The sequence below is a fragment of the Drosophila persimilis genome, unplaced genomic scaffold (genome assembly GCF_003286085.1).
Source record: "Drosophila persimilis strain 14011-0111.01,24,50 unplaced genomic scaffold, DperRS2 tig00001286-arrow-arrow-pilon, whole genome shotgun sequence".
In the NCBI taxonomy this organism is placed as follows: Eukaryota; Metazoa; Arthropoda; class Insecta; order Diptera; family Drosophilidae; genus Drosophila; species Drosophila persimilis.
In genome coordinates, this window is record NW_020825456.1 from 175,734 (window position 1) to 203,143 (window position 27,410).

A 27,410-nucleotide genomic window follows, 5' to 3' on the forward strand; every position below is an offset into this window, starting at 1 on the left:
CCTTCCGCCCCCGCAAAGGACGAAAATCTGAGGCAACCACAAATCTCAGAGACTATTAAGGCTAGAGTAACCAAATTTGGTACACACACTCCTTTAAGATGTCACTATAAAACGTATATCTCAGAATTTCGCCCCACCCCCATCCGCCCCCACAAAAGACGAAAATCTGTTGCATCCACAATATTGCAGATTTGAGAAAACTAAAAACGCAGAATCATAGATAATGACCATATCTATTAGATTGCTGAATCTGGATCAGATCAGATCATTTTTATAGCCAAAAGGAACAAATTGTGGCTACGCATATAGGAGAGCCATACTGACTTAGTATCGGGTATAACCGTAGAGTTGCGGTGTCCGCAGCAACTCACAACGTTCCCCCTCGTTATACCCGATACTCAAAATGAGTATTGGGGTATATTAGATTTGTGGTAAAAGTGGATGTGTGTAACGTCCAGAAGGAATCGTTTCCGACCCTATAAAGTATATATATTCTTGATCAGCATCAATAGCCGAGTCGATTGAGCCCTGTCTGTCTGTCCGTCCGTCCGTCTGTCCGTCTGTCCGTCCCCTTCAGCGCCTAATGCTCAAAGACTATAAGAGCTAGAGCAACGATGTTTTGGATCCAGACTTCTGTGATATGTCACTGCTCCAAAAATATTTCAAAACTTTGCCCCGCCCACTTCCGCCCCCACAAAGGGCGAAAATCTGTGGCATCCACAATTTCGACGATACGAGAAAACTAAAAACGCAGAATCGTAGAAGATGACTATATATTCTAGAGTGCAAAATCTGAACCAGATTGTATAATTATTACAGCCCGAATCACGAAAACAATTTCACTCTTTCTCGCTCTGTCTCACTCTAACACACAGGTTTCATGGTCGGTTTTGCCATTTGCAAAATATGAGTTCAAAGATCTCAGAACCCATAAGAGCTAGAGCAACCAAATTTGGTATCCACACTCCTGTGATATCGGACCTTGACCGTTTCATGTCCAAATTTCGCCACACCCCCCTTCCGCCACCTCAAAGGACGAAAATCTGAGGCAACCACAAATCTCAGAGACTATTGAGGCTAGAGTAACCAAATTTGGTACACACACTCCTTTAAGATGTCACTATAAAACGTATATCTCAGAATTTCGCCCCACCCCCATCCGCCCCCACAAAAGACGAAAATCTGTTGCATCCACAATATTGCAGATTTGAGAAAACTAAAAACGCAGAATCATAGATAATGACCATATCTATTAGATTGCTGAATCTGGATCAGATCAGACCATTTTTTTAGCCAAAAGGAACAAATCAATTTGCAGTGGCTACGCAGCGCCCGACGTCACGCTCAGACTGACTGTCTCTCTCGCACGCACTCTTTGTCGTGTCGTTAAATATTAGCGGCGTCTGCCGGAGGAGAGCCATACTGACTTAGTATCGGGTATAACCTTAGAGTTGCGGTGTCCGCAGCAACTCACAACGTTCCCCCTCGTTTTTCATTGTAGCCGTTCTACATCAGAAACTCCGTTTTTACTGGTAGGGATTTCGATTTTCACATTTTCCGCATTCAACCATGCTTGCAATGCTGCGCACATAAAGGCTGAATCTTTGTCGGCTTTAATTCCCGGTGGCTTGCCCATTTCGTTAAAAACTTTTATGATGGCTCTCTTTGTTTCTAACCAGTCACGACTCTTAACTTTTACAAGGGTAGCGAATTTAGAATATACATCAATGCATGATAGGAATTGTTGATTGCCTACCAAATAGAAATCCATGACATACTTTTCTCTGATATTTTTTATTTCAGGGGTGATTTCGAAGGTTAGATTGGTGTTACGATGCTCTGTTTTAGCAACGTTGCACGTAGGACATTCATTGATAATATTTTGAATTAACTTTTGATAATCGGGGTAGTAGAATTTTCGTTTAAACCAATTAGTGGTCTTTTCGATACCTAGATGAAGTAGCTCTTTATGATTCTTCAATATTTGTTCTTTCAATTCGGAGTAGTTCGGAATATCTATGAGTTTGGTACTGGATTTAATCAGTTTAGTGAAGTGATTTGGACTGATTATCTCCAGGAATGCCCTTTGGAACAGTGGGAAGTCTACTTCATTATGGAAATATAGTGCACTCTTTTTGGTACACACATATTCCTTTATAATATCTTTTGCTAATGACTCTGTCATTTCAGTATATGTGATTTTTATCAGTATCTTGTGGAAATAGTGAAATGTTTCTACCTTATCCTCATTACTTTTAATCAGTTCTATTTGAAATATAATTTGTATTATCTTCTTGCGCGCTATGGACCGTTGCACAATCACTATTAATGGTTTCCCCGAGTAGGTTTTTGTTAATCTTTACTCTTGATAGCGCATCGGCTACATGGTTCTCCTTTCCTGGTAAATATTTTATTTTGAAGTCAAATTCATTTAATTTGATCTTCCATCGTTGTAGCTTCATATTTGATTCCTTGAGGTTATTCAACCAAATCGAGGGTTTGTGATCACTTAATATCTCAAACGTTCTACCAAACAGGTATGATCTGAAATACTTAGTTGCCCATACTATAGCTAGTAATTCCTTTTCTATTAATGAATACTTGATTTCATGTTCGTTTAAGGTTCTACTTGCATAGCAAATTGGTTTGTGGTCTTGCGACAACACTGCTCCTAATGCAATGTTACTTGCATCGGTTGTTACCGTGAACATTTTGTTGAAATCTGGGAATGCGAGGATGGGATCTGAGGTGATAAGTACTTTCAACATTTCGAAGGCCTCGACGTATTTTTCCTCGGTTGGGTCTATGACTGCTCGTTTCTTTAATTTGAGTGTCATTGGTTTTGCTATGTTAGCGAAATTGGTAATGAATTTCCTATAAAATCAACATAAACCTATGAATGATTTTATTTTTATGGTTGTATTGGGTATTGGGAAGTTTATTATGGCGGATATTTTCTTTGGATTAGGAACTATGCCGTTAGTTGTTACTACATGGCCTAGGAATTCCGTTTCTTTCTTCAGGAATTCACACTTATCCATATGAAGTTTGAGGTTTCCATCTCTCAACTTTCCAAAGACCCTTTTATGTGACAACAAATGTTCTTCCAATGATGTGGAATAGATAATGATGTCGTCTAGATACACAAGGCAATCTGTAAAAATTAAATCTTCTAACAGATTGTTAGAAATAGAAAGTTACAGTTACTTAGGGTTGGTAATTGACAAGAAGCTTAGCTGGATCCTGAATGTCAAAGACAGAGTGAAGAAGGCAATGACTGCACTCTACACATGCAAAAAAGCTATTGGGCTAAGATGGGATATGATCCCAAGCATAGTCCAATGGATATATCAAGCTATAGTTAGACCAATTCTACTCTACGGAGTTACGGTGTGGTGGCCGGCCCATCAAAAAGGGCGATCACCAAGCAACTGGGCAAAGTCGAGCGGACTGCCGCCCTATGTATCAGCGGAGCTCTTCGCACCACCCCAAATGATGCGCTAAATGCCATCCTATGCCTACGGAGCCTTGACCTCGCAGGAAAGGAACGGGCAGAAGCAGCAGCAATACGTCTAAGAGACTCAGATCAATGGGTGACACAGTGCATAGGTCACTCAGCCATATTAAATAATAGCAGTACCGTCCCCTCAAAAACAGACTACCAAGTTCCAAGAGAGTACACAGTCACTCCCTTCTACACAATCATCCCTCTCAGAGACGAATGGCTCGAGGGACTCCCAGGCCCATATGGGGCCATAAACATCTTCACAGATGGATCAAAGCTGGACGACAGAGTCGGAGGGGGAATCTACTCTGAACAGCTAAACATAAGGCATTCCTTCAGGCTCCCAGATCATTGCAGTGTCTTTCAAGCGGAAGTCATAGCAATCAGGGAGGTTCTAGACTGCCTACAAGCGGCTGCCGTTACGGCAACCAAGCTAAACATTTATAGCGACAGCCAGGCTGCGATCAAATCGCTAAGTGCGATTTCCTCGAACTCGGCCACCGTGGCAGACTGCCGCAAATCTCTGCACGAGATGGCTCAGCAATTTGCTATTACCGGGACATCGAGGGCAACTTTATAGCGGACGAGCTGGCCAGATCTGGCACTACAATCCCCCTTCTCCAAGACAAGGAGGATATCTGTATGCCAATGGCCGCCTGTCGCAGCTGTAGAGACGAGGAAGAGGAGGAGACAGTGGAACATCTGTTCTGCTCCTGCCCAGCTCTCAGCAGAAGAAGGCTACAGCACCTGGGCTCAGCCTTTCTACACGACATCTCAGAGATGTCCAAACTATGTCCCAGGAGGATGGCGAACTTTGTGAGAGCATCTGGATGGGATAATTGCTGACAGGAAGTCTCACAACGCAGGAAGGAATGATCCTATGCGGTATCACAACGGGCCGAAACCGGCCTAAATGTGACGGGTTCCGAGCGAACCCGGCAGCCGCCTCCACCTAACCTAACTTAACCTTGTTGATGTATATGCTTTGTGCAAATTCTGGTATTGAGTTGGATATTAAGAATTCGTTTAATTGTACACTGCAATTATGTATTTTTATTAATGCGTTACCTTCTACTTTTATTTCTTGGTTTAGGCAATCTTGGTTTAATATGGTTTTTGGTAATTTCCAAGTTAACAATATATTGGGTTCTATGAAACTTATTTGAAAGTTTTGGTGTGCTTTGGTGTATGGACATTTTGTTTCTATTTGTTTGACTATTCCTGATATACATTCGTCATTTATTTTTCGTTTTGATTCTCTTTCATATACCTCGTTTTCTAGAACGTAATAATTGTTTTGCGTTAGGTCAGTGAGGATGTTATTATCTTCATCTGGATATGGGACAATTTTAAGTATATGAATATTTCTGATCTCTCGTGGGATGTTGGAAATTATTAGTATTTCGTTAGTGACTGATTTCAACCAGGTAGATGTTTTGATATTTAATAATTTCTCTGAACCGATGTGTTTCAGGTAATCCTGCCTTAATAATTTTGGATTAAAGATACCTAATCTTGTTAGCTGCATGCCTAATTCCATATCCTCTATGTACTCAGTAAAATGTTGAAGGTTAAATATTAATATTTCTAGTTGCTTATTTCTGCAACTTCTATTTCGTCCCTCTATTTTTCTCTATTTTCTCTATTTTTCAAAGTGCTTTTCGTCTACCTGCCTAATTTCCCCTGTTCTTTTGAACGGGTTGGTTGTTTTTGTTTTAACTAGGGGTGCATTCTTGTAGCGTGTGTCTACTTCAAAGTCGATTCGATCGTTATTCAAATGATTGATCTTACTAACTTTATTCAGTTGGATGTTATAATCTGGTAGTCCGGCGTACAGGAAGATATCAGCTGGGGATCTTTTTGTAGTATTATGAACCGTTTTATGGTTATTAGTGTATAGAATTAACTCGAATTTTGTGAGCTTGTTTTCTATGTTATCCTCGCTTGAAATGATTCTTAACTTTTCATTGATCGTTTTATGTAGCCGTTCTACATCAGAAACTCTGCTTTTACTGGTAGTGATTTCGATTTTCATATTTTCCGCATTCAACCATGCTTGCAATGCTGCGCACATAAAGGCTGAATCTTTGTCGGCTTTAATTCCCTGTGGCTTGCCCATTTCGTTAAAGACTTTTATGATGGCTCTCTTTGTTTCTAACCAGTCACGACTCTTAACTTTTACAAGGGTAGCGAATTTAGAATATACATCAATGCATGATAGGAATTGTTGATTGCCTACCAAATAGAAATCCATGACATACTTTTCTCTGATATTTTGTATTTCAGGGGTGATTTCGAAGGTTAGATTGGTGTTACGATGCTCTGTTTTAGCAACGTTCACGTAGGACATTCATTGATAATATTTTGAATTAACTTTTGATAATCGGGGTAGTAGAATTTTCGTTTAAACCAATTAGTGGTCTTTTCGATACCTGGGTGAAGTAGCTCTTTATGATTCTTCAATATTTGTCCTTCAATTCGGAGTAGTTCGGAATATCTATGAGTTTGGTACTGGATTTAATCAGTTTAGTGAAGTGATTTGGACTGATTATCTCCAGGAATGACCTTTGGAACAGTGGGAAGTCTACTTCATTATGGAAATATAGTGCACTCTTTTTGGTACACACATATTCCTTTATTATATCTTTTGCTAATGACTCTGTCATTTCAGTATATGTGATTTTTATCAGTATCTTGTGGAAATAGTGGGATGTTTCTACCTTATCCTCATTACCTTTAATCAGTTATATTTGGAATATAATTTGTATTATCTTCTTGCGCGCTATGGACCGTTGCACAATCACTATTAATGGTTTCCCCGAGTAGGTTTTCGTTAATCTTTACTCTTGATAGCGCATCGGCTACATGGTTCTCCTTTCCTGGTAAATATTTTATTTTGAAGTCAAATTCATTTAATTTGATCTTCCATCGTTGTAGCTTCATATTTGGTTCCATGAGGTTATTCAACCAAATCGAGGGTTTGTGATCACTTAATATCTCAAACGTTCTACCAAACAGGTATGATCTGAAATACTTAGTTGCCCATACTATAGCTAGTAATTCCTTTTCTATTACTGAATAATTGATTTCATGTTCGTTGAAGGTTCTACTTGCATAGCAAATTGGTTTGTGGTCTTGCGACAACACTGCTCCTAATGCAATGTTACTTGCATCGGTTGTTACCGTGAACATTTTGTTGAAATCTGGGAATGCGAGGATGGGATCTGAGGATTAGGAACTATGCCGTTAGTTGTTACTACATGGCCTAGGAATTCCGTTTCTTTCTTCAGGAATTCACACTTATCCATTTGAAGTTTGAGGTTTGCATCTCTCAACTTTCCAAAGACCCTTTTAAGAGACAACAAATGTTCTTCCAATGATGTGGAATAGATAATGATGTCGTCTAGATACACAAGGCAATCTTTGAAAATTAAATCTTCTAACAGATTGTTAGAAATAGAAAATTTCGGGGAAATACCCCCAAACACTGTGCGACTTAATGACCACAAAGCTAGCGCAACTGTCGGATTGGACAGAATCGCGCGGTCTGGGAGTAAATCCCTCAAAAACGGAACTCGTATTATTCACAAATAAATACAAGGTCCCGCCCCTCAACCCTCCAATACTACAAGGATGCAGGCTCTTCTTTAGCGACAGTGCCAGTTACTTAGGGTTGGTAATTGACAAGAAGCTTAGCTGGATCCTGAATGTCAAAGACAGAGTGAAGAAGGCAATGACTGCCCTCTACACATGCAAAAAAGCTATTGGGCTAAGATGGGATATGATCCCAAGCATAGTCCAATGGATATATCAAGCTATAGTTAGACCAATTCTACTCTACGGAGTTACGGTGTGGTGGCCGGCCCTATCAAAAAGGGCGATCACCAAGCAACTGGGCAAAGTCCAGCGGACTGCCGCCCTATGTATCAGCGGAGCTCTTCGCACCACCCCAAATGATGCGCTAAATGCCATCCTATGCCTACAGAGCCTTGACCTCGCAGGAAAGGAACGGGCAGAAGCAGCAGCAATACGTCTAAGAGACTCAGATCAATGGGTGACACAGTGCATAGGTCACTCAGCCATATTAAATAATAGCAGTACCGTCCCCTCAAAAACAAACTACCAAGTTCCAAGAGAGTACACAGTCACTCCCTTCGACACAATCATCCCTCACAGAGACGAATGGCTCGAGGGACTCCCAGGTCCATATGGGGCCATAAACATCTTCACAGATGGATCAAAGCTGGACGACAGAGTCGGAGGGGGAATCTACTCTGAACAGCTAAACATAAGGCATTCCTTCAGGCTCCCAGATCATTGCAGTGTCTTTCAAGCGGAAGTCATAGCAATCAGGGAGGCTCTAGACTGCCTACAAGCGGCTGCCGTTACGGCAACCAAGCTAAACATTTATAGCGACAGCCAGGCTGAGATCAAATCGCTAAGTGCGATTTCCTCGAACTCGGCCACCGTGGCAGACTGCCGCAAATCTCTGCACGAGATGGCTCAGCAATTTGCTATTAGCCTGATTTGGGTGCCGGGCCACCGGGACATCGAGGGCAACTTTATAGCGGACGAGCTGGCCAGATCTGGCACTACAATCCCCCTTCTCCAAGACAAGGAGGATATCTGTATGCCAATGGCCGCCTGTCGTAGCTGTAGAGACGAGGAAGAGGAGGAGACAGTGGAACATCTGTTCTGCTCCTGCCCAGCTCTCAGCAGAAGAAGGCTACAGCACCTGGGCTCAGCCTTTCTACACGACATCTCAGAGATGTCCAAACTATGTCCCAGGAGGATGGCGAACTTTGTGAGAGCATCTGGATGGGATAATTGCTGACAGGAAGTCTCACAACGCAGGAAGGAATGATCCTATGCGGTATCACAACGGGCCGAAACCGGCCTAAATGTGACGGGTTCCGAGCGAACCCGGCAGCCGCCTCCACCTAACCTAACTTAACCTTGTTGATGTATATGCTTTGTGCAAATTCTGGTATTGAGTTGGATATTAAGAATTCGTTTAATTGTACACTGCAATTATGTATTTTTATTAATGCGTTATCTTCTACTTTTATTTCTTGGTTTAGGCTTTGGTGTATGGACATTTTGTTTCTATTTGTTTGACTATTCCTGATATACATTCGTCATTTATTTTTCGTTTTGATTCTCTTTCATATACCTCGTTTTCTAGAACGTAATAATTGTTTTGCGTTAGGTCAGAGATGATTTTATTATCTTCATCTGGATATGGGACAATTTTAAGTATAGGAATATTTCTGATCTCTCGTGGGATGTTGGAAATTATTAGTATTTCGTTAGTGACTGATTTCAACCAGGTAGATGTTTTGATATTTAATAATTTCTCTGAACCGATGTGTTTCAGGTAATCCTGCCTTAATTATTTTTGATTAAAGATACCTAATCTTGTTAGCTGCATGCCTAATTCAATATCCTCTATGTACTCAGTAAAATGTTGAAGGTTAAATATTAATATTTCTAGTTGCTTAATCCTGCAACTTCTATGCCAGAATTTACTGCTTGAATTACTAAGTTTAATTCGTTAGCTTGAACACTGTGGCTAGCCAGATTGTCTATTTTGCCTACTGCATTTATAAGGCCTCTTTTGTTTCTTTTGGCTATTTTTATGCCGTTGAATTCACGTTGCAATTTCTCGACTAAATATTGAACTTGGATTTCGTTATTAAATTGGGTTGCCTGTTCTAGTAAACTCTGATATGTTTCATCTGTTCTTGTTATATTAATTGTTAGATAATGGTATTCATAATTAATGGGTATGTTAATGGTATTTGTTTTGAATATGAGATATCCATTCCTTGAGTTGATGGGATCTATCTCTATATTCTGTCCGGTAGACTGTAGGACGGTGAACATTAGTAAGATTATTATCTTAATCATGTTGTAGCTCCGGATTCCCAGTACTCTCTTCGGGTACTCTGCAATTATCGTATTTACTTTTATTAGATTTTTTCTTTCTTTTGAATTTCGTTTTATAGTGGGTGATTTTCCTCCCTCTATTTTTCTCTTCAAAGTGCTTTTCGTCTACCTGCCTAATTTCCCCTGTTCTTTTGAACGGGTTGGTTGTTTTTGTTTTAACTAGGGGTGCATTCTTCTAGCGTGTGTCTACTTCAAAGTCGATTCGATCGTTATTCAAATGATTGATCTTACTAACTTTATTCAGTTGGATGTTATAATCTGGTAGTCCGGCGTACAGGAAGATATCACCTGGGGATCTTTTTGTAGTATTATGAACCGTTTTATGGTTATTAGTGTATAGAATTAACTCGAATTTTGTGAGCTTGTTTTCTATGTTATCCTCGCTTGAAATGATTCTTAATTTTTCATTGATCGTTTTATGTAGCCGTTTTACATCAGAAACTCCGTTTTTACTGGTAGTGATTTCGATTTTCACATTTTCCGCATTCAACCATGCTTGCAATGCTGCGCACATAAAGGCTGAATCTTTGTCGGCTTTAATTCCCTGTGGCTTGCCCATTTCGTTAAAGACTTTTATGATGGCTCTCTTTGTTTCTAACCAGTCACGACTCTTAACTTTTACAAGGGTAGCGATTTTAGAATATACACCAATGCATGATAGGAATTGTTGATTGCCTACCAAATAGAAATCCATGACATACTTTTCTCTGATATTTTGTATTTCAGGGGTGATTTCGAAGGTTAGATTGGTGTTACGATGCTCTGTTTTAGCAACGTTGCACGTAGGACATTCATTGATAATATTTTGAATTAACTTTTGATAATCGGGGTAGTAGAATTTTCGTTTAAACCAATTAGTGGTCTTTTCGATACCTGGGTGAAGTAGCTCTTTATGATTCTTCAATATTTGTTCTTTCAATTCGGAGTAGTTCGGAATATCTATGAGTTTGGTACTGGATTTAATCAGTTTAGTGAAGTGATTTGGACTGATTATCTCCAGGAATGCCCTTTGGAACAGTGGGAAGTCTACTTCATTATGGAAATATAGTGCACTCTTTTTGGTACACACATATTCCTTTATTATATCTTTTGCTAATGACTCTGTCATTTCAGTATATGTGATTTTTATCAGTATCTTGTGGAAATAGTGGGATGTTTCTACCTTATCCTCATTACCTTTAATCAGTTATATTTGGAATATAATTTGTATTATCTTCTTGCGCGCTATGGACCGTTGCACAATCACTATTAATGGTTTCCCCGAGTAGGTTTTCGTTAATCTTTACTCTTGATAGCGCATCGGCTACATGGTTCTCCTTTCCTGGTAAATATTTTATTTTGAAGTCAAATTCATTTAATTTGATCTTCCATCGTTGTAGCTTCATATTTGGTTCCTTGAGGTTATTCAACCAAATCGAGGGTTTGTGATCACTTAATATCTCAAACGTTCTACCAAACAGGTATGATCTAAAATACTTAGTTGTCCATACTATAGCTAGTAATTCCTTTTCTATTACTGAATAATTGATTTCATGTTCGTTGAAGGTTCTACTTGCATAGCAAATTGGTTTGTGGTCTTGCGACAACACTGCTCCTAATGCAATGTTACTTGCATCGGTTGTTACCGTGAACTTTTTGTTGAAATCTGGGAATGCGAGGATGGGATCTGAGGTGATAAGTACTTTCAACTTTTCGAAGGCCTCGACGTATTTTTCCTCGGTTGGGTCTATGACTGCTCGTTTCTTTAATTTGAGTGTCATTGGTTTTGCTATGTTAGCGAAATTGGGAATGAATTTCCTATAAAATCAACATAAACCTATGAATGATTTTATTTTTATGGTTGTATTGGGTATTGGGAAGTTTATTATGACGGATATTTTCTTTGGATTAGGAACTATGCCGTTAGTTGTTACTACATGGCCTAGGAATTCCGTTTCTTTCTTCAGGAATTCACACTTATCCATTTGAAGTTTGAGGTTTCCATCTCTCAACTTTCCAAAGACCCTTTTAAGAGACAACAAATGTTCTTCCAATGATGTGGAATAGATAATGATGTCGTCTAGATACACAAGGCAATCTTTGAAAATTAAATCTTCTAATAGATTGTTAGAAATAGAAAATTTCGGGGAAATACCCCCAAACACTGTGCGACTTAATGACCACAAAGCTAGCGCAACTGTCGGATTGGACAGAATCGCGCGGTTTGGGAGTAAATCCCTCAAAAACGGAACTCGTATTATTCACAAATAAATACAAGGTCCCGCCCCTCAACCCTCCAATACTACAAGGATGCAGGCTCTTCTTTAGCGATAGTGCCAGTTACTTAGGGTTGTTATTTGATCCCAAGCATAGTCCAATGGATATATCAAGCTATAGTTAGACCAATTCTACTCTACGGAGTTACGGTGTGGTGGCCGGCCCTATCAAAAAGGGCGATCACCAAGCAACTGGGCAAAGTCCAGCGGACTGCCGCCCTATGTATCAGCGGAGCTCTTCGCACCACCCCAAATGATGCGCTAAATGCCATCCTATGCCTACAGAGCCTTGACCTCGCAGGAAAGGAACGGGCAGAAGCAGCAGCAATACGTCTAAGAGACTCAGATCAATGGGTGACACAGTGCATAGGTCACTCAGCCATATTAAATAATAGCAGTACCGTCCCCTCAAAAACAGACTACCAAGTTCCAAGAGAGTACACAGTCACTCCCTTCTACACAATCATCCCTCTCAGAGACGAATGCCTCGAGGGACTCCCAGGCCCATATGGGGCCATAAACATCTTCACAGATGGATCAAAGCTGGACGACAGAGTCGGAGGGGGAATCTACTCTGAACAGCTAAACATAAGGCATTCCTTCAGGCTCCCAGATCATTGCAGTGTCTTTCAAGCGGAAGTCATAGCAATCAGGGAGGCTCTAGACTGCCTACAAGCGGCTGCCGTTACGGCAACCAAGCTAAACATTTATAGCGACAGCCAGGCTGCGATCAAATCGCTAAGTGCGATTTCCTCGAACTCGGCCACCGTGGCAGACCGCCGCAAATCCCTGCACGAGATGGCTCAGCAATTTGCTATTAGCCTGATTTGGGTGCCGGGCCACCGGGACATCGAGGGCAACTTTATAGCGGACGAGCTGGCCAGATCTGGCACTACAATCCCCCTTCTCCAAGACAAGGGGGATATCTGTATGCCAATGGCCGCCTTTCGCAGCTGTAGAGACGAGGAAGAGGAGGAGACAGTGGAACATCTGTTCTGCTCCTGCCCAGCTCTCAGCAGAAGAAGGCTACAGCACCTGGGCTCAGCCTTTCTACACGACATCTCAGAGATGTCCAAACTATGTCCCAGGAGGATGGCGAACTTTGTGAGAGCATCTGGATGGGATAATTGCTGACAGGAAGTCTCACAACGCAGGAAGGAATGATCCTATGCGGTATCACAACGGGCCGAAACCGGCCAACTCTGGTATTGAGTTGGATATTAAGAATTCGTTTAATTGTACACTGCAATTATGTATTTTTATTAATGCGTTACCTTCTACTTTTATTTTTTGGTTTAGGCAATCTTGGTTTAATATGGTTTTTGGTAATTTCCAAGTTAACAATATATTGGGTTCTATGAAACTTACTTGAATGTTTTGGTGTGCTTTGGTGTATGGACATTTTGTTTCTATTTGTTTGACTATTTCTGATATACATTCGTCATTTATTTTTCGTTTTGATTCTCTTTCATATACCTCGTTTTCTAGAACGTAATAATTGTTTTGCTTTAGGTCAGTGAGGATGTTATTATCTTCATCTGGATATGGGACAATTTTAAGTATAGGAATATTTCTGATCTCTCGTGGGATGTTGGAAATTATTAGTATTTCGTTAGTGTCTGATTTCAACCAGGTAGATGTTTTGATATTTAATAATTTCTCTGAATCGATGTGTTTCAGGTAATCCTGCCTTAATAATTTTGGATTAAAGATACCTAATCTTGTTAGCTGCATGCCTAATTCAATATCCTCTATGTACTCAGTAAAATGTTGAAGGTTAAATATTAATATTTCCAGTTGCTTATTTCTGTCATTATCCTTGCTTAATTTATTGACAACTTCTATGCCAGAATTTACTGCTTGAATTACTAAGTTTAATTCGTTAGCTTGAACACTGTGGCTAGCCAGATTGTCTATTTTGCCTACTGCATTTATAAGGCCTCTTTTGTTTCTTTTGGCTATTTTTATGCCGTTGAATTCACTTTGCAATTACTCGACTAAATATTGAACTTGGATTTCGTTATTAAATTGGGTTGCCTGTTCTAGTAAACTCTGATATGTTTCATCTGTTCTTGTTATATTAATTGTTAGATAATGGTATTCATAATTAATGGGTATGTTAATGGTATCTGTTTTGAATATGAGATATCCATTCCTTGAGTTGATGGGATCTATCTCTATCTTCTGTCCGGTAGACTGTAGGACGGTGAACATTAGTAAGATTATTATCTTAATCATGTTGTAGCTCCGGATTCCCAGTACTCTCTTCGGGTACTCTGCAATTATCGTATTTACTTTTATTAGATTTTTTCTTTCTTTTGAATTTCGTTTTATAGTGGGTGATTTTCGTCCCTCTATTTTTCTCTATTTTCTCTATTTTTCAAAGTGCTTTTCGTCTACCTGCCTAATTTCCCCTGTTCTTTTGAACGGGTTGGTTGTTTTTGTTTTAACTAGGGGTGCATTCTTCTAGCGTGTGTCTACTTCAAAGTCGATTCGATCGTTATTCAAATGATTGATCTTACTAACTTTATTCAGTTGGATGTTATAATCTGGTAGTCCGGTGTACAGGAAGATATCAGCTGGGGATCTTTTTGTAGTATTATGAACCGTTTTATGGTTATTAGTGTATAGAATTAACTCGAATTTTGTGAGCTTGTTTTCTATGTTATCCTCGCTTGAAATGATTCTTAATTTTTCATTGATCGTTTTATGTAGCCGTTCTACATCAGAAACTCCGTTTTTACTGGTAGTGATTTCGATTTTCATATTTTCCGCATTCAACCATGCTTGCAATGCTGCGCACATAAAGGCTGAATCTTTGTCGGCTTTAATTCCCTGTGGCTTGCCCATTTCGTTAAAGACTTTTATAATGGCTCTCTTTGTTTCTAACCAGTCACGACTCTTAACTTTTACAAGGGTAGCGATTTTAGAATATACATCAATGCATGATAGGAATTGTTGATTGCCTACCAAATAGAAATCCATGACATACTTTTCTCTGATATTTTGTATTTCAGGGGTGATTTCGAAGGTTAGATTGGTGTTACGATGCTCTGTTTTAGCAACGTTGCACGTAGGACATTCATTGATAATATTTTGAATTAACTTTTGATAATCGGGGCAGTAGAATTTTCGTTTAAACCAATTAGTGGTCTTTTCGATACCTGGGTGAAGTAGCTCTTTATGATTCTTCAATATTTGTTCTTTCAATTCGGAGTAGTTCGGAATATCTATGAGTTTGGTACTGGATTTAATCAGTTTAGTGAAGTGATTTGGACTGATTATCTCCAGGAATGCCCTTTGGAACAGTGGGAAGTCTACTTCATTATGGAAATATAGTGCACTCTTTTTGGTACACACATATTCCTTTATTATATCTTTTGCTAATGACTCTGTCATTTCAGTATATGTGATTTTTATCAGTATCTTGTGGAAATAGTGGGATATTTCTACCTTATCCTCATTACCTTTAATCAGTTATATTTGGAATATAATTTGTATTATCTTATTGCGCGCTATGGACCGTTGCACAATCACTATTAATGGTTTCCCCGAGTAGGTTTTCGTTAATCTTTACTCTTGATAGCGCATCGGCTACATGGTTCTCCTTTCCTGGTAAATATTTTATTTTGAAGTCTAATTCATTTAATTTGATCTTCTATCGTTGTAGCTTCATATTTGGTTCCTTGAGGTTATTCAACCAAATCGAGGGTTTGTGATCACTTAATATCTCAATCGTTCTACCAAACAGGTATGATCTGAAATACTTAGTTGCCCATACTATAGCTAGTAATTCCTTTTCTATTACTGAATACTTGATTTCATGTTCGTTTAAGGTTCTACTTGCATAGCAAATGGGTTTGTGGTCTTGCGACAACACTGCTCCTAATGCAATGTTACTTGCATCGGTTGTTACCGTGAACATTTTGTTGAAATCTGGGAATGCGAGGATGGGATCTGAGGTGATAAGTACTTCGAAGTATTATTCCTCGGTTGGGTCTATGACTGCTCGTTTCTTTAATTTGAGTGTCATTGGTTTTGCTATGTTAGCGAAATTGGGAATGAATTTCCTATAAAATCAACATAAACCTATGAATGATTTTATTTTTATGGTTGTATTGGGTATTGGGAAGTTTATTATGGCGGAAATATTCTTTGGATTAGGAACTATGCCGTTAGTTGTTACTACATGGCCTAGGAATTCCGTTTCTTTCTTCAGGAATTCACACTTATCCATTTGAAGTTTGAGGTTTCCATCTCTCAACTTTCCAAAGACCCTTTTAAGAGACAACAAATGTTCTTCCAATGATGTGGAATAGATAATGATGTCGTCTAGATACACAAGGCAATCTTTGAAAATTAAATCTTCTAACAGATTGTTAGAAATAGAACATTTCGGGGAAATACCCCCAAACACTGTGCGACTTAATGACCACAAAGCTAGCGCAACTGTCGGATTGGACAGAATCGCGCGGTTTGGGAGTAAATCCCTCAAAAACGGAACTCGTATTATTCACAAATAAATACAAGGTCCCGCCCCTCAACCCTCCAATACTACAAGGATGCAGGCTCTTCTTTAGCGATAGTGCCAGTTACTTAGGGTTGGTATTTGATCCCAAGCATAGTCCAATGGATATATCAAGCTATAGTTAGACCAATTCTACTCTACGGAGTTACGGTGTGGTGGCCACCACCCCAAATGATGCGCTAAATGCCATCCTATGCCTACAGAGCCTTGACCTCGCAGGAAAGGAACGGGCAGAAGCAGCAGCAGTACGTCTAAGAGACTCAGATCAATGGGTGACACAGTGCATAGGTCACTCAGCCATATTAAATAATAGCAGTCCCCTCAAAAACAGACTACCAAGTTCCAAGAGAGTACACAGTCACTCCCTTCTACACAATCATCCCTCTCAGAGACGAATGGCTCGAGGGACTCCCAGGCCTATATGGGGCCATAAACATCTTCACAGATGGATCAAAGCTGGACGACAGAGTCGGAGGGGGAATCTACTCTGAACAGCTAAACATAAGGCATTCCTTCAGGCTCCCAGATCATTGCAGTGTCTTTCAAGCGGAAGTCATAGCAATCAGGGAGGCTCTAGACTGCCTACAAGCGGCTGCCGTTACGGCAACCAAGCTAAACATTTATAGCGACAGCCAGGCTGCGATCAAATCGCTAAGTGCGATTTCCTCGAACTCGGCCACCGTGGCAGACTGCCGCAAATCTCTGCACGAGATGGCTCAGCAATTTGCTATTAGCCTGACTTGGGTGCCGGGCCACCGGGACATCGAGGGCAACTTTATAGCGGACGAGCTGGCCAGATCTGGCACTACAATCCCCCTTCTCCAAGACAAGGAGGATATCTGTATGCCAATGGTTGCCTGTCGCAGCTGTAGAGACGAGGAAGAGGAGGAGACAGTGGAACATCTGTTCTGCTCCTGCCCAGCTCTCAGCAGAAGAAGGCTACAGCACCTAGGCTCAGCCTTTCTAGATGCCTTTGGAGATGTCCAAACTATGTCCCAGGAGGATGGCGAACTTTGTGAGAGCATCTGGATGGGATAATTGCTGACAGGAAGTCTCACAACGCAGGAAGGAATGATCCTATGCGGTATCACAACGGGCCGAAACCGGCCTAAATGTGACGGGTTCTGAGCGAGCCCGGCAGCCGCCTCAACCTAACCTAACTTAACCTTGTTGATGTATATGCTTTGTGCAAATTCTGGTATTGAGTTGGATATTAAGAATTCGTTTAATTGTACACTGCAATTATGTATTTTTATTAATGCGTTACCTTCTACTTTTATTTCTTGGTTTAGGCAATCTTGGTTTAATATAGTTTTTGGTAATTTCCAAGTTAACAATATATTGGATTCTATGAAACTTATTTGAATGTTTTGGTGTGCTTTGGTGTATGGACATTTTGTTTCTATTTGTTTGACTATTTCTGATATACATTCGTCATTTATTTTTCGTTTTGATTCTCTTTCATATACCTCGTTTTCTAGAACGTAATAATTGTTTTGCGTTAGGTCAGTGAGGATGTTATTATCTTCATCTGGATATGGGACAATTTTAAGTATAGGAATATTTCTGATCTCTCGTGGGATGTTGGAAATTATTAGTATTTCGTTAGTGTCTGATTTCAACCAGGTAGATGTTTTGATATTTAATAATTTCTCTGAATCGATGTGTTTCAGGTAATCCTGCCTTAATAATTTTGGATTAAAGATACCTAATCTTGTTAGCTGCATGCCTAATTCAATATCCTCTATGTACTCAGTAAAATGTTGAAGGTTAAATATTAATATTTCTAGTTGCTTATTTCTGTCATTATCCTTGTTTAATTTATTGACAACTTCTATGCCAGAATTTACTGCTTGAATTACTACGTTTAATTCGTTAGCTTGAACACTGTGGCTAGCCAGATTGTCTATTTTGCCTACTGCATTTATAAGGCCTCTTTTGTTTCTTTTGGCTATTTTTATGCCGTTGAATTCACGTTGCAATTTCTCGACTAAATATTGAACTTGGATTTCGTTATTAAATTGGGTTGCCTGTTCTAGTAAACTCTGATATGTTTCATCTGTTCTTGTTATATTTATTGTTAGATAATGGTATTCATAATTAATGGGTATGTTAATGGTATCTGTTTTGAATATGAGATATCCATTCCTTGAGTTGATGGGATCTATCTCTATATTCTGTCCGGTAGACTGTAGGACGGTGAACATTAGTAAGATTATAATCTTAATCATGTTGTAGCTCCGGATTCCCAGTACTCTTTTCGGGTACTCTGCAATTATCGTATTTACTTTTATTAGATTTTTTCTTTCTTTTGAATTTCGTTTTATAGTGGGTGATTTTCCTCCCTCTATTTTTCTCTTCAAAGTGCTTTTCGTCTACCTGCCTAATTTCCCCTGTTCTTTTGAACGGGTTGGTTGTTTTTGTTTTAACTAGGGGTGCATTCTTCTAGCGTGTGTCTACTTCAAAGTCGATTCGATCGTTATTCAAATGATTGATCTTACTAACTTTATTCAGTTGGATGTTATAATCTGGTAGTCCGGTGTACAGGAAGATATCAGCTGGGGATCTTTTTGTAGTATTATGAACCGTTTTATGGTTATTAGTGTATAGAATTAACTCGAATTTTGTGAGCTTGTTTTCTATGTTATCCTCGCTTGAAATGATTCTTAATTTTTCATTGATCGTTTTATGTAGCCGTTCTACATCAGAAACTCCGTTTTTACTGGTAGTGATTTCGATTTTCATATTTTCCGCATTCAACCATGCTTGCAATGCTGCGCACATAAAGGCTGAATCTTTGTCGGCTTTAATTCCCTGTGGCTTGCCCATTTCGTTAAAGACTTTTATAATGGCTCTCTTTGTTTCTAACCAGTCACGACTCTTAACTTTTACAAGGGTAGCGATTTTAGAATATACATCAATGCATGATAGGAATTGTTGATTGCCTACCAAATAGAAATCCATGACATACTTTTCTCTGATATTTTGTATTTCAGGGGTGATTTCGAAGGTTAGATTGGTGTTACGATGCTCTGTTTTAGCAACGTTGCACGTAGGACATTCATTGATAATATTTTGAATTAACTTTTGATAATCGGGGTAGTAGAATTTTCGTTTAAACCAATTAGTGGTCTTTTCGATACCTGGGTGAAGTAGCTCTTTATGATTCTTCAATATTTGTTCTTTCAATAGTTCGGAGTAGTTCGGAATATCTATGAGTTTGGTACTGGATTTAATCAGTTTAGTGAAGTGATTTGGACTGATTATCTCCAGGAATGCCCTTTGGAACAGTGGGAAGTCTACTTCATTATGGAAATATAGTGCACTCTTTTTGGTACACACATATTCCTTTATTATATCTTTTGCTAATGACTCTGTCATTTCAGTATATGTGATTTTTATCAGTATCTTGTGGAAATAGTGGGATGTTTCTACCTTATCCTCATTACCTTTAATCAGTTATATTTGGAATATAAATTGTTATATCTTCTTGCGCGCTATGGACCGTTGCACAATCACTATTAATGGTTTCCCCGATTAGGTTTTCGTTAATCTTTACTCTTGATAGCGCATCGGCTACATGGTTCTCCTTTCCTGGTAAATATTTTATTTTGAAGTCAAAATCATTTAATTTGATCTTCTATCGTTGTAGCTTCATATTTGGTTCCTTGAGGTTATTCAACCAAATCGAGGGTTTGTGATCACTTAATATCTCAAACGTTCTACCAAACAGGTATGATCTGAAATACTTAGTTGCCCATACTATAGCTAGTAATTCCTTTTCTATTACTGAATACTTGATTTCATGTTCGTTTAAGGTTCTACTTGCATAGCAAATGGGTTTGTGGTCTTGCGACAACACTGCTCCTAATGCAATGTTACTTGCATCGGTTGTTACCGTGAACATTTTGTTGAAATCTGGGAATGCGAGGATGGGATCTGAGGTGATAAGTACTTTCAACTTTTCGAAGGCCTCGAAGTATTTTTCCTCGGTTGGGTCTATGACTGCTCGTTTCTTTAATTTGAGTGTCATTGGTTTTGCTATGTTAGCGAAATTGGGAATGAATTTCCTATAAAATCAACATAAACCTATGAATGATTTTATTTTTATGGTTGTATTGGGTATTGGGAAGTTTATTATGGCGGATATTTTCTTTGGATTAGGAACTATGCCGTTAGTTGTTACTACATGGCCTAGGAATTCCGTTTCTTTCTTCAGGAATTCACACTTATCCATTTGAAGTTTGAGGTTTCCATCTCTCAACTTTCCAAAGACCCTTTTAAGAGACAACAAATGTTCTTCCAATGATGTGGAAAAGATAATGATGTCGTCTAGATACACAAGGCAATCTTTGAAAATTAAATCTTTTAACAGATTGTTAGAAATAGAAAATTTCGGGGAAATACCCCCAAACACTGTGCGACTTAATGACCACAAAGCTAGCGCAACTGTCGGATTGGACAGAATCGCGCGGTCTGGGAGTAAATCCCTCAAAAACGGAACTCGTATTATTCACAAATAAATACAAGGTCCCGCCCCTCAACCCTCCAATACTACAAGGATGCAGGCTCTTCTTTAGCGATAGTGCCAGTTACTTAGGGTTGGTATTTGATCCCAAGCATAGTCCAATGGATATATCAAGCTATAGTTAGACCAATTCTACTCTACGGAGTTACGGTGTGGTGGCCACCACCCCAAATGATGCGCTAAATGCCATCCTATGCCTACAGAGCCTTGACCTCGCAGGAAAGGAACGGGCAGAAGCAGCAGCAGTACGTCTAAGAGACTCAGATCAATGGGTGACACAGTGCATAGGTCACTCAGCCATATTAAATAATAGCAGTACCGTCCCCTCAAAAACAGACTACCAAGTTCCAAGAGAGTACACAGTCACTCCCTTCTACACAATCATCCCTCTCAGAGACGAATGGCTCGAGGGACTCCCAGGCCTATATGGGGCCATAAACATCTTCACAGATGGATCAAAGCTGGACGACAGAGTCGGAGGGGGAATCTACTCTGAACAGCTAAACATAAGGCATTCCTTCAGGCTCCCAGATCATTGCAGTGTCTTTCAAGCGGAAGTCATAGCAATCAGGGAGGCTCTAGACTGCCTACAAGCGGCTGCCGTTACGGCAACCAAGCTAAACATTTATAGCGACAGCCAGGCTGCGATCAAATCGCTAAGTGCGATTTCCTCGAACTCGGCCACCGTGGCAGACTGCCGCAAATCTCTGCACGAGATGGCTCAGCAATTTGCTATTAGCCTGATTTGGGTGCCGGGCCACCGGGACATCGAGGGCAACTTTATAGCGGACGAGCTGGCCAGATCTGGCACTACAATCCCCCATCTCCAAGACAAGGAGGATATCTGTATGCCAATGGTTGCCTGTCGCAGCTGTAGAGACGAGGAAGAGGAGGAGACAGTGGAACATCTGTTCTGCTCCTGCCCAGCTCTCAGCAGAAGAAGGCTACAGCACCTAGGCTCAGCCTTTCTAGATGCCTTTGGAGATGTCCAAACTATGTCCCAGGAGGATGGCGAACTTTGTGAGAGCATCTGGATGGGATAATTGCTGACAGGAAGTCTCACAACGCAGGAAGGAATGATCCTATGCGGTATCACAACGGGCCGAAACCGGCCTAAATGTGACGGGTTCTGAGCGAGCCCGGCAGCCGCCTCAACCTAACCTAACTTAACCTTGTTGATGTATATGCTTTGTGCAAATTCTGGTATTGAGTTGGATATTAAGAATTCGTTTAATTGTACACTGCAATTATGTATTTTTATTAATGCGTTACCTTCTACTTTTATTTCTTGGTTTAGGCAATCTTGGTTTAATATGGTTTCTGGTAATTTCCAAGTTAACAATATATTGGGTTCTATGAAACTTATTTGAATGTTTTGGTGTGCTTTGGTGTATGGACATTTTGTTTCTATTTGTTTGACTATTTCTGATATACATTCGTCATTTATTTTTCGTTTTGATTCTCTTTCATATACCTCGTTTTCTAGAACGTAATAATTGTTTTGCGTTAGGTCAGTGAGGATGTTATTATCTTCATCTGGATATGGGACAATTTTAAGTATAGGAATATTTCTGATCTCTCGTGGGATGTTGAAAGTAAAGATGTTATTAGTATTTCGTTAGTGTCTGATTTCAACCAGGTAGATGTTTTGATATTTAATAATTTCTCTGAATCGATGTGTTTCAGGTAATCCTGCCTTAATAATTTTGGATTAAAGATACCTAATCTTGTTAGCTGCATGCCTAATTCAATATCCTCTATGTACTCAGTAAAATGTTGAAGGTTAAATATTTGTATTTGTATTTATTTGTATATATATTCCTAACGCAACAGTATTCCTACTTTATGTTAAAGCGCTAGTCACATGGAGTTCACATATGTATGTAGTTGTATGCTTTAAGCAGAATGATTTTCTTATTCTAACATTTTTGGTATGACTAATAATATTAATATATTAATATTTCTAGTTGCTTATTTCTGTCCTTATCCTTGTTTAATTTATTGACAACTTCTATGCCAGAATTTACTGCTTGAATTACTACGTTTAATTCGTTAGCTTGAACACTGTGGCTAGCCAGATTGTCTATTTTGCCTACTGCATTTATAAGGCCTCTTTTGTTTCTTTTGGCTATTTTTATGCCGTTGAATTCACGTTGCAATTTCTCGACTAAATATTGAACTTGGATTTCGTTATTAAATTGAGTTGCCTGTTCTAGTAAACTCTGATATGTTTCATCTGTTTCATCTGGCTAAATGCCATCCTATGCCTACAGAGCCTTGACCTCGCAGGAAAGGAACGGGCAGAAGCAGCAGCAGTACGTCTAAGAGACTCAGATCAATGGGTGACACAGTGCATAGGTCACTCAGCCATATTAAATAATAGCAGTACCGTCCCCTCAAAAACAGACTACCAAGTTCCAAGAGAGTACACAGTCACTCCCTTCTACACAATCATCCCTCTCAGAGACGAATGGCTCGAGGGACTCCCAGGCCTATATGGGGCCATAAACATCTTCACAGATGGATCAAAGCTGGACGACAGAGTCGGAGGGGGAATCTACTCTGAACAGCTAAACATAAGGCATTCCTTCAGGCTCCCAGATCATTGCAGTGTCTTTCAAGCGGAAGTCATAGCAATCAGGGAGGCTCTAGACTGCCTACAAGCGGCTGCCGTTACGGCAACCAAGCTAAACATTTATAGCGACAGCCAGGCTGCGATCAAATCGCTAAGTGCGATTTCCTCGAACTCGGCCACCGTGGCAGACTGCCGCAAATCTCTGCACGAGATGGCTCAGCAATTTGCTATTAGCCTGATTTGGGTGCCGGGCCACCGGGACATCGAGGGCAACTTTATAGCGGACGAGCTGGCCAGATCTGGCACTACAATCCCCCTTCTCCAAGACAAGGAGGATATCTGTATGCCAATGGTTGCCTGTCGCAGCTGTAGAGACGAGGAAGAGGAGGAGACAGTGGAACATCTGTTCTGCTCCTGCCCAGCTCTCAGCAGAAGAAGGCTACAGCACCTAGGCTCAGCCTTTCTACACGACATCTCAGAGATGTCCAAACTATGTCCCAGGAGGATGGCGAACTTTGTGAGAGCATCTGGATGGGATAATTGCTGACAGGAAGTCTCACAACGCAGGAAGGAATGATCCTATGCGGTATCACAACGGGCCGAAACCGGCCTAAATGTGACGGGTTCCGAGCGAGCCCGGCAGCCGCCTCAACCTAACCTAACTTAACCTTGTTGATGTATATGCTTTGTGCAAATTCTGGTATTGAGTTGGATATTAAGAATTCGTTTAATTGTACACTGCAATTATGTATTTTTATTAATGCGTTACCTTCTACTTTTATTTCTTGGTTTAGGCAATCTTGGTTTAATATGGTTTCTGGTAATTTCCAAGTTAACAATATATTGGGTTCTATGAAACTTATTTGAATGTTTTGGTGTGCTTTGGTGTATGGACATTTTGTTTCTATTTGTTTGACTATTTCTGATATACATTCGTCATTTATTTTTCGTTTTGATTCTCTTTCATATACCTCGTTTTCTAGAACGTAATAATTGTTTTGCGTTAGGTCAGTGAGGATGTTATTATCTTCATCTGGATATGGGACAATTTTAAGTATTGGAATATTTCTGATCTCTCGTGGGATGTTGGAAATTATTAGTATTTCGTTAGTGTCTGATTTCAACCAGGTAGATGTTTTGATATTTAATAATTTCTCTGAATCGATGTGTTTCAGGTAATCCTGCCTTAATAATTTTGGATTAAAGATACCTAATCTTGTTAGCTGCATGCCTAATTCAATATCCTCTATGTACTCAGTAAAATGTTGAAGGTTAAATATTTGTATTTGTATTTATTTGTATATATATTCCTAACGCAACAGTATTCCTACTTTATGTTAAAGCGCTAGTCACATGGAGATCACATATGTATGTAGTTGTATGCTTTAAGCAGAATGATTTTCTTATTCTAACATTTTTGGTATGACTAATAATATTAATATATTAATATTTCTAGTTGCTTATTTCTGTCATTATCCTTGTTTAATTTATTGACAACTTCTATGCCAGAATTTACTGCTTGAATTACTACGTTTAATTCGTTAGCTTGAACACTGTGGCTAGCCAGATTGTCTATTTTGCCTACTGCATTTATAAGGCCTCTTTTGTTTCTTTTGGCTATTTTTATGCCGTTGAATTCACGTTGCAATTTCTCGACTAAATATTGAACTTGGATTTCGTTATTAAATTGGGTTGCCTGTTCTAGTAAACTCTGATATGTTTCATCTGTTCTTGTTATATTAATTGTTAGATAATGGTATTCATAATTAATGGGTATGTTAATGGTATTTGTTTTGAATATGAGATATCCATTCCTTGAGTTGATGGGATCTATCTCTATATTCTGTCCGGTAGACTGTAGGACGGTGAACATTAGTAAGATTATTATCTTAATCATGTTGTAGCTCCGGATTCCCAGTACTCTCTTCGGGTACTCTGCAATTATCGTATTTACTTTTATTAGATTTTTTCTTTCTTTTGAATTTCGTTTTATAGTGGGTGATTTTCGTCCCTCTATTTTTCTCTATTTTCTCTATTTTTCAAAGTGCTTTTCGTCTACCTGCCTAATTTCCCCTGTTCTTTTGAACGGGTTGGTTGTTTTTGTTTTAACTAGGGGTGCATTCTTCTAGCGTGTGTCTACTTCAAAGTCGATTCGATCGTTATTCAAATGATTGATCTTACTAACTTTATTCAGTTGGATGTTATAATCTGGTAGTCCGGTGTACAGGAAGATATCAGCTGGGGATCTTTTTGTAGTATTATGAACCGTTTTATGGTTATTAGTGTATAGAATTAACTCGAATTTTGTGAGCTTGTTTTCTATGTTATCCTCGCTTGAAATGATTCTTAATTTTTCATTGATCGTTTTATGTAGCCGTTCTACATCAGAAACTCCGTTTTTACTGGTAGTGATTTCAATTTTCATATTTTCCGCATTCAACCATGCTTGCAATGCTGCGCACATAAAGGCTGAATCTTTGTCGGCTTTAATTCCCTGTGGCTTGCCCATTTCGTTAAAGACTTTTATAATGGCTCTCTTTGTTTCTAACCAGTCACGACTCTTAACTTTTACAAGGGTAGCGATTTTAGAATATACATCAACGCATGATAGGAATTGTTGATTGCCTACCAAATAGAAATCCATGACATACTTTTCTCTGATATTTTGTATTTCAGGGGTGATTTCGAAGGTTAGATTGGTGTTACGATGCTCTGTTTTAGCAACGTTGCACGTAGGACATTCATTGATAATATTTTGAATTAACTTTTGATAATCGGGGTAGTAGAATTTTCGTTTAAACCAATTAGTGGTCTTTTCGATACCTGGGTGAAGTAGCTCTTTATGATTCTTCAATATTTGTTCTTTCAATTCGGAGTAGTTCGGAATATCTATGAGTTTGGTACTGGATTTAATCAGTTTAGTGAAGTGATTTGGACTGATTATCTCCAGGAATGCCCTTTGGAACAGTGGGAAGTCTACTTCATTATGGAAATATAGTGCACTCTTTTTGGTACACACATATTCCTTTATTATATCTTTTGCTAATGACTCTGTCATTTCAGTATATGTGATTTTTATCAGTATCTTGTGGAAATAGTGGGATATTTCTACCTTATCCTCATTACCTTTAATCAGTTATATTTGGAATATAATTTGTATTATCTTCTTGCGCGCTATGGACCGTTGCACAATCACTATTAATGGTTTCCCCGAGTAGGTTTTCGTTAATCTTTACTCTTGATAGCGCATCGGCTACATGGTTCTCCTTTCCTGGTAAATATTTTATTTTGAAGTCTAATTCATTTAATTTGATCTTCTATCGTTGTAGCTTCATATTTGGTTCCTTGAGGTTATTCAACCAAATCGAGGGTTTGTGATCACTTAATATCTCAAACGTTCTACCAAACAGGTATGATCTGAAATACTTAGTTGCCCATACTATAGCTAGTAATTCCTTTTCTATTACTGAATACTTGATTTCATGTTCGTTTAAGGTTCTACTTGCATAGCAAATTGGTTTGTGGTCTTGCGACAACACTGCTCCTAATGCAATGTTACTTGCATCGGTTGTTACCGTGAACATTTTGTTGAAATCTGGGAATGCGAGGATGGGATCTGAGGTGATAAGTACTTTCAACTTTTCGAAGGCCTCGAAGTATTTTTCCTCGGTTGGGTCTATGACTGCTCGTTTCTTTAATTTGAGTGTCATTGGTTTTGCTATGTTAGCGAAATTGGGAATGAATTTCCTATAAAATCAACATAAACCTATGAATGATTTTATTTTTATGGTTGTATTGGGTATTGGGAAGTTTATTATGGCGGATATTTTCTTTCGATTAGGAACTATGCCGTTAGTTGTTACTACATGGCCTAGGAATTCCGTTTCTTTCTTCAGGAAATCACACTTATCCATTTGAAATTTGAGGTTTCCATCTCTCAACTTTCCAAAGACACTTTTAAGAGACAACAAATGTTCTTCCAATGATGTAGAATAGATAATGATGTCGTCTAGATACACAAGGCAATCTTTGAAAATTAAATCTTCTAACAGATTGTTAGAAATAGAAAA